The sequence below is a fragment of the Triticum aestivum genome, chromosome 3B (genome assembly GCF_018294505.1).
Source record: "Triticum aestivum cultivar Chinese Spring chromosome 3B, IWGSC CS RefSeq v2.1, whole genome shotgun sequence".
Classification (NCBI taxonomy): domain Eukaryota; kingdom Viridiplantae; phylum Streptophyta; class Magnoliopsida; order Poales; family Poaceae; genus Triticum; species Triticum aestivum.
In genome coordinates this window covers 250,437,296-250,456,044 of record NC_057801.1, presented here as the reverse complement: position 1 = coordinate 250,456,044, position 18,749 = coordinate 250,437,296, and positions in this window count along the sequence as shown.

The window sequence follows — 18,749 nt, the reverse complement described above, 5'->3', positions numbered from 1 at the left end:
GCTAGCTCTTCTCCCATTGCCTGTCTTTTGGGTTCGGAAAATCATCGAAGAGCCTGTTTGACTGGCTTGAATCCTTTTAGGATATTTAGGCTGTGTTCTGCCAATCTGCGTGGGATTCCGGGCATATCCGAAGGGTGCCAGGCGAAAATGTCCCAATTTTCCCGAAGGAATTCTCGCAGTGCGGCGTCTACATCAGGGTTCAACTGTGCCCCGATGGAAGCCGTCTTTGTCGGGTCCGTTGGATGGACCTGGAATTTTATTATTTCTCCGCTGTTTTAAAGGAGGCGGACTTGGATCTCTTATCGTGTATCACATCGTCTCTATTCACAGTAGAGCGTAGCGCGGTAAGTTCTTCTGCCGCTAGGGCTTCGGATAGTGCCTCCAGGGCTAATGCGGCTGTTTTATTCTCGGCGCGGAGTGCTATGTCCGGATCACTAACGAGAGTGATTATTCTGCCGGGCCCAGGCATTTTGAGCTTCATGTACCCGTAATGAGGTACGGCTTGAAAAATTGTAAATGCCTCTCGTCCTAATATAGTGTGATATCCGCTGTTGAACGAGGCCACTTGGAACGTGACTTTTTCGGATCTGTAATTGTCCGGCCAGCCGAACACCACATCGAGTGTGATTTTTCCGGTGCAGCGCGCTTCCCGGCTAGGGATTATTCCCCTGAAGGTTGTGCTGCTTCGCTCAATGCGTCTCCAGTCTATTTCCATTTTTTGAAGAGTTTCCTCGTAGATGAGGTTTAATCCGCTGCCGCCATCCGTGAGGACCTTTGTAAGTCGAAAGCCGTCCACTATTGGACTAAGTACCAGTGCGGCTGGTGCTCGAGCTGTTCGGAATTTAGGTTTGTCGCTGGCATTGAAGGTGATGGTTGTGTCGCTCCATGGATTTGTTGCTGCTACTTGGTAGACTTCGGCGAGGCTGCGGATTGTTCATTTTCGCATATTATTTGATGCGAAAGTCTCGAAGACTTTTGATACCGTACCAGTATTGTTGGAGTGGTTTTCCGGGGCTAGAAGCTCCTCGCCACTTTTGGCCACCTGCCGTAATATCCAACATGCTCGAAGGCTATGTGTTGGGACGGCACCTTCTGTATTATGAATTTTACAGGGTCCGCTAAGCCATCCCTCCAGTATGGTTCCGTGCCCTCTATGGGGTTTTTGCTTTTTGGTTTTTGTATCTGGTGCCTGAGCGTAATGCACCCTTTTGTTGCGGACCAGGGTTGGGGCCGGATCGTCCCAAAACTTATTTTCGGTTTTTCGGAAACTCTCCATCGCACAGTACTTTCGTACTATGGACGCCAGGTCGGCGAAGCGTGTAATTTTACGACGGCTGACGGCGTTCAAGATTCCCTTGTCCGTGCAATTATTGCAAAAGATTGAGATTGCGTTTTCTTCTCGGCAGTCCTTTATCCTGTCCATAACCAGGAGGAATCTGGCCCAGTAATGATGTACTATTTCAGCTGGCTCTTGCCGGATTAGAGATAGATCACATATGTCAGGGCGGGCGGGTGGAATTAAGTCCGGAACCCTACCCATCTCAAGGCTCAAAGGCCGAGAAGTTTCCAAATTTGGAAGCTTGGATTGTTGGACGTTGTTCAACAGGTCCAGTCCGATGCCTGACTTTAAGTTCAGTGCTTGATCGAAGTCCGTCCCTCCGCGGGAATCCGGCATGGAGGGTTCGGCAGCCCGGACATGACTAGTTTTCAATACAGGAGAATAGTCGCCGCATTGTTCCTCTACCACTTCAACATGGTGGGTGACCTGGGGAGAGTTAATCTCTCTCAGATCGGTTTTAGGCCCAATCTGATTATAGTCTGTGGTGACTTCCAGGGCGGCGATGCGATCCAAGAGCTCGTTTACATACGAGAGCTCTATAGGATTCAGTCGCTCGGCGAATTCCAAGCTGACATGAATATTGCTTTTGACGACTTGAGAGGTCATTGTCGAAGCGGTGGCCGGACAGGCGGTCATAAGAAAACCACCTAGCCGGATAGTTTGGCCGGGGGCCAAGGCTCCTTTGGCGAAAATACCGTCTTTGAAGATGGGAGGAGGCATGCTTCCTATCGGTGACGACACAGAGGAACTCTCAATGAAAGCACCAATGTCGGTGTCAAAACCGGCGGATCTCGGGTAGGGGGTCCCGAACTGTGCGTCTAGGCGGATGGTAACAGGAGACGAGGGACACGATGTTTTACCCAGGTTCGGGCCCTCTTGATGGAGGTAAAACCCTACGTCCTGCTTGATTAATATAGATGATGTGTATTACAAGAGTGGATCTACCACGAGATCAAGGAGGCTAAACCCTAGAAGCTAGCCTATGGTATGATTGTTGTAATGGATGTTGTGTCCTACGGACTAAAGCCCTCTGGTTTATATAGACACCGGGGAGGGCTAGGGTTACACGGAGTCGGTTACAATGGTAGGAGATCTACATATCCGTATTGCCAAGCTTGCCTTCCACGCCAAGGAAGTACTATCCGGACACGGGACGGAGTCTTCAATCTTGTATCTTCGTAGTCTTGGAGTCCGTCGGACGATGATAGTCCGGCTGTCCGGACACCCCCTAGTCCAGGACTCCCTCACCCTCCGTCCCTGTCAACTTAGTAGGCCCACAAGTCAGCCTCCCACCAAGTAGGGTCCCAGCTAGCAGGGGGAGTATTCATTTTTTGTGCGTAATAAGGAAGCACTTCCGGTGGGTCTGAGCTGACAGAGGGGGGAATGTTTTTTTCATGAAATACGGTGGCCCGTCCGGTGGGTCCCAGCAGCCAGGGGAAATGTTTTTTTGCAAAATACGGTGGCCCGTTCGATGGGTCCCTGCTGTCAAGTGGAGGAATAATTATTTTGCGCATAATAAGGAGGCACTTCCTTGCGGCTGCCATGGACCCAGCTGTCAGCCTCTCCACGTACAGTACTCTTCCGATGGAAGTCAGTCGTTGACCACATTGACCACGTCGAGCCGATAGCACCACGGCGGTGGACGACGGCGAGGCCTAGGAAGGGGACGACGCGGAGCCGAGGAAGACGCGATAGTGGATGCCCACGCGGAGAGGAGTACGAGGGTTCACTGGTTCGGCTGCTGTGTGAGGCTGCCGTCGCTGCAGAATAACAGGTGGTGTGGGTGAGTGGAGGGATGGCCTGGCCATCGGTGGGAGTAGTAGGGGGCGGTGAAGCCTCCACGGCAGCATAGTCGGCCACGGGAGGTAGGAGCAGGCGGCACGACCGGAGCTTCTTTGGGCGGCTGGAGCAAGAAGACCAGAGGTTGAAGAACCACTACGGCCATTGGATGTACATCGTACGGTCACTACAGATAGAATCGTTTATATTGACTAAGTTGACAAAGCCCTTGGTACGCGTCAACTTAGTAGGCCCACAGGTCAGCCTCCGAAACGGTACGCCCTAGATGTCAGGGGGAGGAATCATTTTTTGGGCGGCCGGAGCTAGAATATCCAAGATTGAAGAAGAAGCACGACATCCGTTGGATAGACATCGAATGGCCATTGCTGCTAGAACCGTGTGTTGACTATAATAAGTTGACAAAGCCTTGCATACACATCAACTTCTTTTTTAGGGGACACGTCAACTTAGTAGGCCCACAAGTGTGTGGCAGAGAACTTATAGCCCATTTCCGATTTGTAAGAATGTAAAACCCATTTTTGAATTCTAATAGAATTTACTACAGCCCATTTACAGTTTATTAAAAGTACAGCCCATTTTCTAGCTAGGACAACGAATAATAATTTCAACCAACCGTTCAAGAAAGAATTCAATAAAATCTCCCACATTTTGATGGGATCGAAAATATTTTTATCCCGAAATTTCTAGTCAGATTAAATACAAATTTGTATTACGTAAAAATCCAACGAAACATTCCGCGCGCAACAATTAAAAATTAATATTTTCAAAATCCATAAACAATATTTTAGAAACTAATTTCGTGTTTGGTGCATTTTTTTTATAGTTACTGCCCACTTTTTATAATTACATCCTATTTTTTATTTTTTAAAGCCCATTTTCCTGTTAAGCCTAATGCATCCCTCCTAGGAAAGATTTGCAGCCCAGGGGGGCAGAGAATAACAAGTTGACCTTGCCTGGGTATTCCTCAAAAAACATATAGCTGGGCTAGCCATTTTCATCTTGAAAAAAATTAATATTTGGGCTGGATATCTGGCCTAGGCTAGACGGGCCACAGCCCGCCCAGTTAATACCCTGCTCTCCTCTGAACAACAACGCAAACATCGCTAAGAAAAACTCTGCAGTGCTCACGCCTCAAAATCACAAATACTGCTCGAGCTGCTTGGTCCCAGCTGTCGGCCGCACCTTGTGCAATTCTCTCGTTTATATTGACTACATAGGTTGACAATGGTGTGGGACCGTGATGTCAGGAAACCAGGAGGAAGCAAAAAAATATATAGTTGTACATAATAAGGAGGCACTTGCGTACGTACAGCTATGGCTCTAGTGGGTCCCTACTGTCATCCAGTCAAAATAAAGTCATCTCCTGAATCCTCATGTTCGTTGGCCATGTTAACAATGCTCGGCGCCATGGCAAGGGCAACAACTTGAAGGACGATGGAGAGGGCCTCGCAGGCCATATGGATGGTCTGATACAGCGCCAGCTGCTCATTCAGGAAGCAAGGATCATCTGACACCTATGAGCACGTTTGAGAGACTGAGACGACATGAAACGGTAAGGTCGCGCTTGGCAGCTCTGGTTTATTTCACACCTATATTAAGATACAAGTGTAATTTACTCGTCATCGGAAACAACGCGTAAAATACATGCGTAATGAAACCGAGGGCCCGAGGTCTGTAAGTAAAACCAGTGGGTTACACGTGTAATTTGAGAGACCAGTGTATATTTTACTAGTCGAAATCGACCAACCAAGCGCTTCGCCCGAGACCATCTGCTTTTATTTACAAGTGTCTGTTTTACAATCGGTTTTTGGTTGGAAAACAATGATCCAATCACGTCCTAAGATAATGAGTTGGTCAGAAGATTATATGGTTTCACGTCTAACCTACCCGACTTGTCGTATAGGCTATGAATGAAACATAAGACAATGAACTTCTTAAGCACGGAAACATCAGAAGAGGATGATCTTCTTAACAAGCAAATCATTGGCATTAGGTCGACAAGCAAAACAATACGAAGCATTATTCCCAGGAGGCACGGTGAACAGCTTGTGATGCCGCATGCCACAACATTCCAAGCTCAACTTTGCAATCAAACACAAGGCCTGGCATTACATAGACAATATTCAGAACAAACTCTTAACATAGGAATATCTCAGTAGAGTAACTATTTACTTCTAAACTGAACACAGGAATAGGAAAAAATGATCGATGCTGCTCACAGCAAATGGCGTCCCACTCAAAAATATCAAATGCATGTCTTCTAGCTAACATCTATGAGCAAATTTTGACAAGGTTTTCCAATCCCAATATATTAGACTAATGTCTTCTTGCTAACATCAATGATTAAACTTTGACAAGCTTTTCCCATTCAAAATATGTAATGCCTATGATCGTGGAGTCCTGTCATGGCTTCTTGTACTTGTTTGGGCACTTATTGCCCAGTGCACTCCATGTGTTGTAGAGTTGCCTATTCTCTCTGCAGACTAGTCATGTCACTAGCGTCTACTAATACTCTGTAAAGCTTCTCGTTCATTCCTTATGTAATGTAGTGCATGCTTCTTTCTGCAAAGTGGAACGACCAACTGGACCCAGTAATGCAGCAGTTTGCCTTGGACACATTGGCTCCTTTTGTACAGTTCAACTAAGATCAAAGACGGAATAAAACCGAGCTTTAATTTTTATATCCCTGTAAGCAACAATAGGTATAAGGGAAACAACTACTGAGAAATAATGGTTGGTGACTTGTACTCCCAGAAGAAAAGCATCTACTGATCTACCTTATCTTAATGGCAAACAAAGCAGGAGAGCGGCAATTCTCCATCAGTGTGATTCATTCATATTGACTGAGACATTGTCTTAACAATGCCTTGTTTCAACATGTATAAAGAACGACAAAGCAAAAAAGTACCATTCCTAAAACAATGCGACTGATTCACTTTAATAGAGACATTATCTTAACAATACCTTGGTTAAACATGTAGAAAGAATTACAAAGCAGGATAGTACCATTCCTAAAACAATGCGACTGATTCGTTTTAATAGAGGCAAAAAAGGAATCAATTACTGGCCAATAAAGGAGGATGAAACATGCGGCCACAAAAATGGTAATCCCGCCAATCCCTAACAAGTGTTGCAGTTTTGAACGAAGATTCAGTAGTTAATTAATTCTGAGAGTGGCATTGCTTAATTTTACCAGCGGCATTAGATTAACAAAAAGCATAAATAGTTCCAGGGGAGAGTGGGCGCAACAACAACATGTGCTTCCATCTACTTATAAAGGGGGTGATGCAGAGTTTTTTGTAATAAAGAAACAAGCATCATGTCTAGGTTGGAACAATTTTTGCTCACTTAATGGTAAAAGACAGTAGTTTAATAGCTTCAATTCAACATTTATCCAGTAGCACAACATCTCAAAGCACACTGCACCATCTTGTGGATGAAAGTCGGTACTGACCTTTCTTGACCAAGATTTGAAACAGCTCGGGAGGAGGATTTGAACGAAATCCCAACACATATATGAAAATCCAATCTTTTGTGCAGTTCCACCAAAATTAAGAAAAGTCGCCGGTGTGACATTCAAGTTGAACTGCACAAAACACTGTTAAAACATAAGTGTTTCGCGTAGTGAAGCAAAATGTCGCAATAGAAACAAGTTGAATAGATATCCCTGTTTAAGCAGAGGCAAAAAGGAATCAAATACTGGCTAATAAAGGATGATGAAACACGCGGCCACAAAAATGGTAATCCCGCCAATCCCTAACGATTGTTGCAGTTTTGAAATAAGATTCAATAGTTAATTCTGAGAGTGGCATTGCTTAATTTTACCAGCGGCATTAGATTAACCAAAAGCATAAACAGTTCCAGGGGAGAGTGGGTGCAACAACAATATGTGCTTCCATCTACTTATAAAGGGGGTGATGCAGAGTTTGTTGTAACAAAGCAACAAACATCATGTCTGGGTTGGTCCCATTTTTGTTCACTACTTAATGGGAAAAGACAGCAATACAATAGCTTCAATTCAACATTTATTTAAAACAGTACCAATACAAGTAGCACAACATCTCAAAGCACACTGCACAATCATGTGGATGAAGGCCTGTACTGACCTTTCATGAGAAGACCAAGATAGAATATGAATCTACCAACACGAATAGGAAATCCAATCTCATTTTGTGTAGTTGCACTGAAATCAAGCAAAGTGTTCTGCGTAGTGAAGCAAAATGTCGCAATAGCAACAAGTTGAATAGACATCCCTGTTTAAACATTGGCAAAAAAGGAATCAATTACTGGCTAATAAAGGAGAATGAAACATGCGGCCACAAAAATGGTAATCCCGCCAATCCCTAACAAGTGTTGCAGTTTTGAATTAAGATTCAGTAGTTAATTCTGAAGGCGTCCTTGCTTAATTTTAACAGTGGCATTAGATTAACGAAAAGCATAAACAGTTCCAGGGGAGAGTGGGAGCAACAACAATATGTGCTTCCATCTACTTCTAAAGGGGGTGATGCAGAGTTTGTTGCAACAAAGCAACAAGCATCATGTCTGGGTTGGTCCCATTTTTGTTCACTACTTAATGGGAAAAGACATCAATACAATAGCTTCAATTCAACATTTATTTAAAATAATACCAATACAAGTAGCACAACATGTCAAAGCACACTACACAATCATGTGGATGAAGCCTGTACTGACCTTTCATGAGAAGACCATGATAAAATACGAATCTACCAGCGCAAATAGGAAATCCAATCTCGTTTTGTGCAGTTGCATTGAAATCAAGAAAAGTGTTTCGCATAGTGAAGCAAAATGTCGCGATAGCAACAAGTTGAATAGATACCCCTATTTTAACAGAGGCAAAAAAGGAAATAATTACTTCCGATAAAGGAGGATGAAACAAACGGTGACCGAAAGAAGCATCTAACTTATCTTGATGGAAAACAAAGTAGGATAGTAGCATTTCTAAAATGGATCTGCCCACACTACGTACGACAGCGAGGAAGAAGGGGTCAGTGGCCCTCCTGCACAGGTGCTGGGTGAAAGAGAACAGCGCAGCCGGCAGTGGATTGCCTCCCTCGCTGAAGGCGATAGAGTGAACGCTGCACCTCCTGCCCTTCCCGGTGCGATGGGATCTGGACGCCTCCTTCACCAGCTGTGAGGGGGGAGTGAGAGACAAGAGGCCAACACAGTCTTGTTTAGATCTGGTGAAGAGAGGGTTAGAGACTATGAATATAGCAAACCCTAGTAAAGGAACGATGAGCCTCCAGTGTGTGTATATATATATATGTAGTGCGGTGAGAGTGTGGAGAGTGCAAACCCTAGCGAACAAGCGCTGAGGCTCCAGCTTATATATATACCGTAGTACGGACTAAGCTCCGGTGCCTTAACTGCACCTGCTTTTGGCTGTATGACAGGTGGGCCAGCCACATTTTGGGCCCACCTGTCATAAACCCAAAGGCAGGTGCAGTAATGTCAATGAAGTTGCGTCCATATAGTACTCGTGTATATACGACTAATATATAGTGGAGTGGTTTTCTTATTCTCTCCATAACAATCATTTTAAATTGTGTAAGTATGAAACGAAACTCTTTATTTAACATACCAGTGAAGAAAACTACTACTCCCTCTGTTCCTAAATATTTTCCTTTCTAGAGATTTCAACAAATGACTACATATGGAGCAAAATGAGTGAATCTACACTGTAAAATATGTCTATAGACATCCGTATGTGGTAGTCCATTTCAAACCACTTGAAAGACAAATATTTAGGAAAGGAGGGAGTACTTCTTATGAACTAACGATCCACGCGTCCTGGTCACACTTCCTGTCCTTCACGTGCAGTACGCTACCCTCCCTTAAGTGAACAACCACACATGCGCCAAATTATCGGAACCGTGTGAGAGTGTGTACAAATAAAGAATTTTAATTTCAATTATCGGAAAGGTTTGAGAGTATGTACAGTTTGCCCTCTCTAATAATTATGGTTTGTTGTGTTCAGCCTAAACTTGGTCAAACTTTACAAAGTTTGACTTCAGTCAAATCTAATATGCGGAGTAAATAAAAATGGAGGTCTACTACGTCCATCCGGGTTTTTAGTCCACACCATTTTTTTAATCAAAGTTAATAGATGGACAGATAAAATTACAGGGGAGCTGGAGACAAAGTTGTCAGAAGGCTTAGAAATCAATACAAAACTTATGCTCTTAGTACCAACATTGATCCTTCTTTGAGGAAACATTTGGTTCATAGTCAATTGTGTGATAAAATTGCACCAACGTGAAAGACGACTGCGTCTCCAACGCAACCAAGGTGAACTGACGAAGAATATCATCTTTGTGGGTAACAAGCATAGAGTACTGATGGAAGTCAACTTGTTTTTCATTGAAAATCGATTAGCTTCACCAGTCGACGCAACCATGAGGCGCAACCATGAGCATCGATAGGTCATCGTGGTGATGCATCATCCATTTGGCATCAAGTTTGGGTGAGGCACCTATGAAGTTCGACAAATCCTCACTGTGGTCTGTTTCTTCTCAGTAATCAAGCTCGAGGAAGGAAGAACCACGTGGCAGATGACAGTGAGGCGGAACAACAATGGCCATCCAATTTTGTGCAGTTCCACTAAAATTGAGGAATACATGCCCGGGTATGGAGATACGCATTGCTGTTTCCAAAAATATAAAAAAGGGATATAGTGTTGTTACTTTGTTTTACAAGATTAACAACGAAATCTCAATTGTCAATAAGAATTAATGAAAAGTACACCAACAAACAGAAGTATTATGATTATCTTGATGGGAACTAAACCAGGATACCCGAGAGAAAAAGCATTTCTTCATTTAACCAGTGATAGTACTAGATTAGCAGCAGCAATAGGAGCATATGGACAATGACCGCACAACCACCATGTACTTTTTGTCGAAACAACATGTATACCTCCATCGAGGCATAAATCAGGACAACTTTTCAAGTGGCATTTCCTCTATAATAGTAGGTGATGTTGGACCAGCCGACGAACCCTAGCTACTATACATGGGGACTGGGGAGTAGTCGCATAGAAGAAAACCCGCATGCAGCGACCTAGGGAGCTGGACCAGTACAAGAAGTTATACCTCAGGTGGGCGAGATGTCGCTTAGGCGGGCGGGCGGGATCTGCCCACACGACGGCAGTGAACAAGGGCGCGGAGGACCTTCATCTGCGCCAGCATCGACTCCGGGAGGACGGTGCGCATCGGCTTCCTCCATCGCAGACGGCGACAACGTCAACACTGCACCTCCTCACCTCCCGCAGCGGACGGGATTCGGCCGGATCTATGACCACCGGTGAGGAGAGAGATGGAATGGACATTGTCATCTTGTTTTGATCTGGAGAGGGTGAGAGAGCCAGACGCGAGAAACCCTATCAAACAAGAGGCTATAATGGAGTAAAAAAAATCTCTCCATAGCAGTGGTTTTAAATAGAATACACGCGTTCCCGGAAAAAAAGAAACAAAAACTGGCGGACAATTTTTTAGCGAACCAAGAAAGAAAACTCGATCAAAAACACGCCCCCGCTTCCAGGTCGCGAGAGTCGTCGCGCACACACACATAGACATAGACATGCATATCCGTGTTTACCTAAAATTCCATTTCCATCTCCATCTCCAATCATATTTGACCAACTGGCACATTATTTACGTTGTTAATTATATATGCAGCAATATTAACGTACATCATCTCTTGTTTGCGGGCGTCCGGACGGCTGCCACGGCTGCTCCTGACCAACCCGAACCCTCTTCATCACCCGCGCGTGCTTCCCTCCCGAAACGGTCAGTGCTGCATTCATGCCTGGCCAGAGAAGATGTGACCTCTCACTTGTGCCGACATTGAAGCGGCGCACCGGGCGAGAGAGCGTCGCCCGCGCCGCTTCCTGGTGCACGCGACTGCTCCGCATTCAAAGGTCAAAATAGTCGGCCACGACATGCATGTAAAAAGTTCTTGGGAGTCCGTGCTACAGCTAGCTGTCCTCCCCCAACTCGTCAATCTCTTCCAGTAGTGCTAGTACTCCATGGCGCGATCCATCGACAAGCAGGCGGGAAAGTTATCATATACTCGGTTTGCGGTGAGTGGCATGCCGAGCGACCGTGTGGGGTCGAGCCATGGAGGAGGGTGAGAGACACGAACGCGATAGACGTGATTTAAACGTTGGTTTTGCTCGATGGCGCAATCCAACAAAACGAAATGTTGGTTTCTCTCCGTTTCCATTTTTTCTCCAAAAAAACGGAAACTTTCCACTCCATTTTCATTCCTACTCCAAGGTTGCCCCGTTACAACATTCCTGCAAATACAAAGGAAAACTAACACGCATGCTGATGCATCTCAATGATTCACAGCTAAAGACAAAAGTTGTGAGAGCGTGTACGAACGAAAAACTACTGATGGGGTCACTACGACTTAAACCAGAAACCCTAAACAGGATTTAATTTTCTGGCTAGGTAGAACCTGTCGAAGGAAAGACGGCTAGCACCCTCGGATCAAACGATGCTTTTGTGCAGTTCCACTAAAATTGAGCTGAGCATCCCTGATGGCAAAGATATTGCAGAAGTGTGATTAGAATAATAGTACTGGCACTAGTTCATGAGACATAAACTCATCACAAGTATGTAGAAGCCGGTAGAAGTAGAGAAAGATCTACATGGAGATGGAGCTACATTGGGAGCTGCGGCAGTGGAGCAAGCCGGCTCCAAAATGAAGATGTACTACCTGGGACGTCGGGCTATAGCTAGAAGGGCGGTTGGGACGCGGCATCGGCCCATACCGCGGTGACCCCCGATTGGGATGTACCGACTGTGGGTTTTCTCCCTCGCAGATGTTGACCGTGTCTAAGCAGAACATTGTTCTATTCCCCCAACTGTTGGATCAGGCCGGATATGTGACCAGCGGTGTGGCCACCGTCATTCTATGCTTGTGAAGAGAGCAACCCAAGCAAGCAGGCTTGTTGCTTAGGCTCCTGCTAGTGTATATATAGTGGTTTTTTCTCTCCTTATCAACCATTTTATATTGCGTACGTGTCATTGAAGAGAGAAATGATGGTTGCTTCTTCTGACTAACTTACTGTGTGATTTGACTGCTCCTTAGTTGCCCCTACACATACTCCTCCGATGTGTATGCAACAGTCACACATACACATGGACGCAAAAACGCGCGCGACGCCCTTAATGCATGCATGTCCGAGCACACGACGGAACACACACGGTCACGCTCAAGTGCTCAACCTACACGTGCATGCACACACATACTTTGCCAGGGTGAGCTAGTGACCGTATAAACACCAGAAAATGTATATATTGAGCACAATGAGCGTATTATGAAGTCCATTGACCGTATTTTTACAAATATACAGTGACAGACAGTGTATTTATCTCGTTCGAAATTAAGCCATATTAACCAGAGAGGAGGCAGTATGGTTAGCATTCCTTTGATGTGTCCCGTCAACTTGCTGAACGAGGAGAAGCTTGCAGGACGGGAGAAGCTTGCGTGCGGTGGCTCGCAGGACAAGGAGAAACTTTTGACTAATGCAAGCTCTCTCTCGCTCAGGCGGTGGACGTGCAACAGTTAATTCGATGTCAGATTGCCCGAAGCATACACTATACTAGTACTATTATTGTTCGACTTCCTGAAGAGGTGAACAGCCAAGCGCAAAGTTTACTAGTACTAGTGCTACTACTATAGTCTATAGAGGTATGTACTATACTAGTACTAGGAACCGGATGGAGGAGCGTCTGCACTCTTATTATATTTTTAAAATGTGATAAAGCAATCTTCAACACATTTGGTTCTCTTCGAGGGTTCTCACATGTGATAATGGAAGTTGATTGCATGGAACACTCGCCACAATTCTCGCTTAATTCTGGCTCATATCCTGTTACAAATAGGAGCGCTCGGTAATATTTCCTCTTTTTTTGTTATTCAGCATGTAAATAGGTCAGCAAACCTTGCGGCGCATCTTTGTGTGAATCGTGCTTGTTGCACTTTTAATGTGGCCGAGAGTTGGCTTGATGAAACACCTCGCTTCCTACTTGTTTTTTGCGGGGTACCTCGCTTCCTAGTGACCAGTGTCTTGGATGATTGTACTAAGAATGCTTATATATGAATAAAGCTCTCTCATTTACTCGCAAAAAAGATTAAGCCATATGAGGGAGTCCTGGACTAGGGGGTGTCCGGATAGCCGAACTATCATCTTTTGCCGGACTCCAAGACTATGAAGATAAAAGATTCAAGACTTCGTCCCGTGTCCGGATGGGACTTTCCTTGGTGTGGAAGGCAAGCTTGGCGATACGGATATGTAGATCTCCTACCATTGTAACCGACTCTGTGTAACCCTAGCCTTCTCCGGTGTCTATATAAACCAGAGGGTTTTAGTGCGTAGGACAAACAACAATCATACGATAGGCTAGCTTCTAGGGTTTAGCCTCCTTGATCTCGTGGTAGATCTACTCTTGTACTACCCATATCATCAATATTAATCAAGCAGGAGTAGGGTTTTACCTCCACCGAGAGGGCCCGAACCTGGGTAAAAACATCGTGTCCCTTGTCTCCTGTTACCATCCGCCTAGACGCACAGTTCGGGACCCCCTACCCGAGATCCGCCGGTTTTGACACCGACATTGGTGCTTTCATTGAGAGTTCCTCTGTGTTGTCACGTATAGGCCCGATGGCTCCTTCAATCATCAACAACAATGCGGTCCAGGGTGAGACTTTCCTCCCCGGACAGATCTTTGTATTCGGCGGCTTTGCACTGCGGGCCAATTCGCTTGGCCATCTAGAGCAGATCGAAAGCCACGCCCCTAGCCATCAGGTTAGATTTGGAAGTTTGAACTATACGGCTGACATCCGCGGAGACTTGATCTTCGACGGATTCGAGCCACAGCCGAGCGCGCCGCACTGTCACGATGTGCATGATTTAGCTCTGCTGCCGGACAGTGCCCTGGAGGCCGCACAAGAGTCCGCTCTGACCCTTAGCTCGGAGCCGACTGCGCCCATCGAGGATGGGTGGCTAGACACCGCCTCGGGGGCTGCTACCTCTACGGCGATAGAGCCGAATACCAACCCTGTCCCTTGTGAAGCTCGTGACTCCAAGGTGCCGGACTCCTCTCCGGACCCAGAACCTTCCGCGCCCCTGCCAATCGAACCCGATTGGGCGCCGATCATGGAGTTCACCGCTGCGGACATCTTTCAGCACTCGCCTTTTGGCGACATCCTGAAGTCGCTAAAGTGTCTCTCTTTGTTAGGAGAGCCCTGGCCGGATTGTGGTCAGGACGGTTGGGATGTAGACGACGAAGAAATTCAAAGCCCACCCACCACCCACTTCATAGCTACTATTGATGACTTAACCGACATGCTAGACTTCGACTTCGAAGACATCGATGGTATGGACGACGATGCCGGAGACGACTAAGAACCAGCGCCTACAGGGCACTGGAAGGCCACCTCGTCATACAACGTATACATGGTGGACATCCCAAAAGATGGGAATGGCGATGGAATAACGGAGGATGACCCCTCCAAGAAACAGCCTAAGCGCCAGCGTCAGCGGCGCCGCTCTAAATCCCGCCACAGCAAAAATGGAGATTCTGGCACAGGAGACAATAACACCCCGGACAGTGCCGAAGACAACCCCCTCCAGCAAGATTGAGCACAGGAGGATGGAGAAACCAGCCCTCATGAGAGAGCGGCAGACAGAGAGGTAGAGGACGACAATCATATGCCTCCTTCCGAAGATGAGGCAAGCCTCGACAACGACGAATTTGTCGTGCCTGAGGATCCCGTCGAACAAGAGCGTTTCAAACGCAGGCTTATGGCCACGACAAGCAGCGTCAAGAAAAAGCAGCAACAGCTTAGAGCTGACCAAGACTTGCTAGCCGACAGATGGACTGAAGTCCTTGTGGCCGAAGAGTATGAACTCAAACGCCCCTCCAAAAGCTTCCCCAAACGCAAGCTGCTACCTCAATTAGAGGAGGAAGCACATAAACCTACATCACCAGCGCACAATACGGCTGACCGGCCACCTCGTGGCCGCGACAGAGAGGCCTCTAGGCCCTCCACTAAAGTCGCACCCCGGCGTCGCTCGAAAAGTACAAAGCCACGGGGGAATGCACCAGACTTACGAGACATATTGGAGGATAAGGCAAGACAAACAAGATCGATCTACGGATCGCGGGCGCCCCAAGATACGTGACGACAACCGTCACGCCGGATACAGCAATTCCGGCCGGGCCGAACACAGTAGACAAAGCTCGTTTGAGCTGCGTCACGATATAGCCCAATACAGAGGCGCCGCACACCCACTATGCTTCACAGACGAAGTAATGGATCATCAAATCCCTGAGGGTTTCAAACCCGTAAACATTGAAACATACAACGGCACAACAGATCCTGTGGTTTGGATTGAGGACTATCTCCTTCACATCCACATGGCCCGCGGTGATGATCTACAGGCCATCAAATACCTCCCACTCAAGCTTAAAGGGACATCTCGGCATTGGCTCAACAGCTTGCCAGCAGAATCAATTGGGTGTTGGGAAGACCTGGAAGCCGCATTCCTTGATAACTTCCAGGGCACATATGTGCGACCTCCAGACGCTGATGACCTAAGCCACATAATTCAGCAGCCAAACGAATCAGCCAGACAATTCTGGACACGGTTCTTAACCAAGAAAATTCAAATCGTTGACTGTCCGGATACAGAGGCCCTTGCAGCCTTCAAACATAACATCCGCGACGAGTGGCTTGCCCGGTACCAAGGACAGGAAAAGCCAAAATCCATGGCAGCCCTCACATCACTCATGACCCGCTTCTGCGGGGGAGAGGACAGCTAGCTAGCTCATAGTAACAACCTGACCAAAAACTCTAGTAGTTCAGATACCAAGGACAGCAATGGCAGGTCACGTCGCAATAAGCACAAGCGCCGCATTAACGGTGATAATACTGAAGATACGGCAGTCAATGCCGGATTCAGAGGTTCTAAACCCGATCAGCGGAAAAAGGCATTCAAAAGAAATACTTCGGGCCCGTACAATTTGGACCGAATACTCGATCGCTTGTGCCAGATACACGGCACCCCCGAAAAGCCAGCCAATCACACCAACATGGATTGTTCGGTGTTCAGGTAGGCAGGCAAGTTAATTGCCGAAAATAATGACAAGGGGCTGCATAGCGATGATGAGGAGGAGACCCGGCCGCCGAACAATAGAGGACAAAAGGGTTTTCCCCCACAAGTGCGGACGGTGAACATGATATATGCAACCCACATACCCAAAAGGGAGCGGAAGCGTGCACTTAGGGACATATATGCGATGGAGCCAGTCGCCCCAAAGTTCAATCCGTGGTCCTCACGCCCGATCACTTTTGATCGAAGGGACCACCCCACTAGCATCCGCCATGGCGGATTTGCCGCATTGGTTCTAGACCCAATCGTCGACGGATTTCACCTCACTAGAGTCCTGATGGACGGCGACAGCAGCCTGAACCTGCTTTATCAGGATATAGTGCGCAAGATGGGCATAGACCCGTCAAGGATTAAACCCACAAAAACGACCTTTAAAGGCGTCATACCAGGTGTGGAGGCCAATTGTACAGGCTCAGTTACACTTGAAGTGGTCTTCGGATCACCGGATAACTTCCGAAGCGAGGAGTTAATCTTTGACATAGTCCCATTCCGCAACGGCTATCATGCACTGCTCGGACGAACCGCATTTGCAAAATTCAATGCGGTGCCGCACTATGCATACCTCAAGCTCAAGATGCCAGGCCCTCGAGGAGTCATTATGGTCAACGGAAACACTGAACGCTCTCTCCGAACGGAGGAGCATATTGTGGCTCTCGCAACGGAAATACAAAGCAGCCTCTTAAGGCAATTCTCGAGTCCGGCTGTTAAGCGGCCGGACACCGTCAAGCGCGCCCGGAGTAACCTACAACAAGACCACCTGGCACGTTCCGAGAACGCGTAGCAATGCGGCCCCAACCCCAGCCCTCGCGAAATCGCGAGACCAGTACCACGTGTACATAACTATGCTCTGGAGATACCATGGGCACAGGGGGAGGGGCACGACCACGACATGCCCAGAGTGCGGCTCAACCACACCAGGGGCTCCCAATTGTGTCATTTTTCTTTTTCTTTCTTCTTACTCACAGGACTCCGTTTTCCAGAAGCCCCGTCCGGCAGTAGACTTGCTGAACTCACGATGCAACAAGTAGGGAAGCAGAAAATCTACGTTGAGTATCCAGGTGGTCTCCATTACGAGCATTATACCTGTTTTACATACCATTCCGCAGCCTACCCCTGGAGGGGGACATGTTAAATAGTCCCATCCCTTGCTTATCGCACTATTTGTATCGTTCTGCTTTCATCATAGTATTTTTTTGAATAAACAATGCATCGCTTTTTGCCTATCATTGCATTCCTTTTTTTATCTATATATGTTCACTTACGACATGTTGCACCCGTATGCTTTGGTACGGCCAAATACACTAGGGGCTTAAGTTCCCCAGAGTATGGTGTGATAAGTCCGAACACTTTCACAAGTGCGGCACCCCGAACTTATAGCATTATATGCATCGGCTCCGAATCATGTCTTGGGTCAATAGTTGGGTTTGCCCGACTCCCATGTTTTGGCACCTTACGTTCCGTTATATCGGCTAAGGTAGCGCTGGGAGAACCACTGCGATTGTGCCCCAGTTGAGCTGGGTTGAGCACCTCAGTGGAGAAAGCTAAAACTGACCGTCATGATGAGGCGAGAGCCTGTCGCTGTTCGAGAGGTTTTTTTGAGTACCTAAAGACTTATACCGCTTAGAGCGAGGAGCCGGCTTTGTCCGGCCCCAGGTGTGGATGGCGCCCCGAATACGGCCTTCCGAACACTAGGGGCTTTGCCGAAATTTAAAATTATAGAATTCTATGGCTAAGTGGGAGTGTTCAAGCATTATAAGTCCGGTTGCCTCGTTCGTTGTGTTGAGCGCCTCCCTCGAAGGACCCAAAAATGGGAAAAAGAGCGCTCAAGTTTATCTCGAACACCCCAGCACTCGCGGCATGGGGCCTGAAGCCAACAACTTGCCATCTCTCAAATTTGATAAACGGCCGCACAGAAGGTAATATTTTAAATTAACAAGCGTTGCTTAGCGCATATGGACAAGTTTTCAGCGCACAGGATAACGAAATGCGAGTCTACTCAAAAATTACATCTTTGGAGCATTCACCCGCTATAAGGCGGGCACCCTTCAGGACACCCTTATAGTACATCTCGGGCGTGCGATACACCTTGCCCGGCGGCGGCGCGTCCGTCACAAGCTTCTCGGCGTCCATCTTGCCCCGGTGCACTTTAGCGCGGGCAAGGGCCCGACGGGCACCTTCAATGCAAACGGAGTGCTTGATGACTTCAATCCATGGACAGGCGTCCACCAGACGCCGCACCAGACCGAAGTAGCTCCCAGGTATGGCTTCTTTGGGCCACAGCCGAACTATGAGGCCCTTCATGGCCTGTTCGGCCACCTTGTGGAGCTCGACCAGCTGCTTCTGCTGGTCGCTCAGGGGCACCGGATGTCCGGCCTCAGCATACTGAGACCAGAATACCTTCTCCGT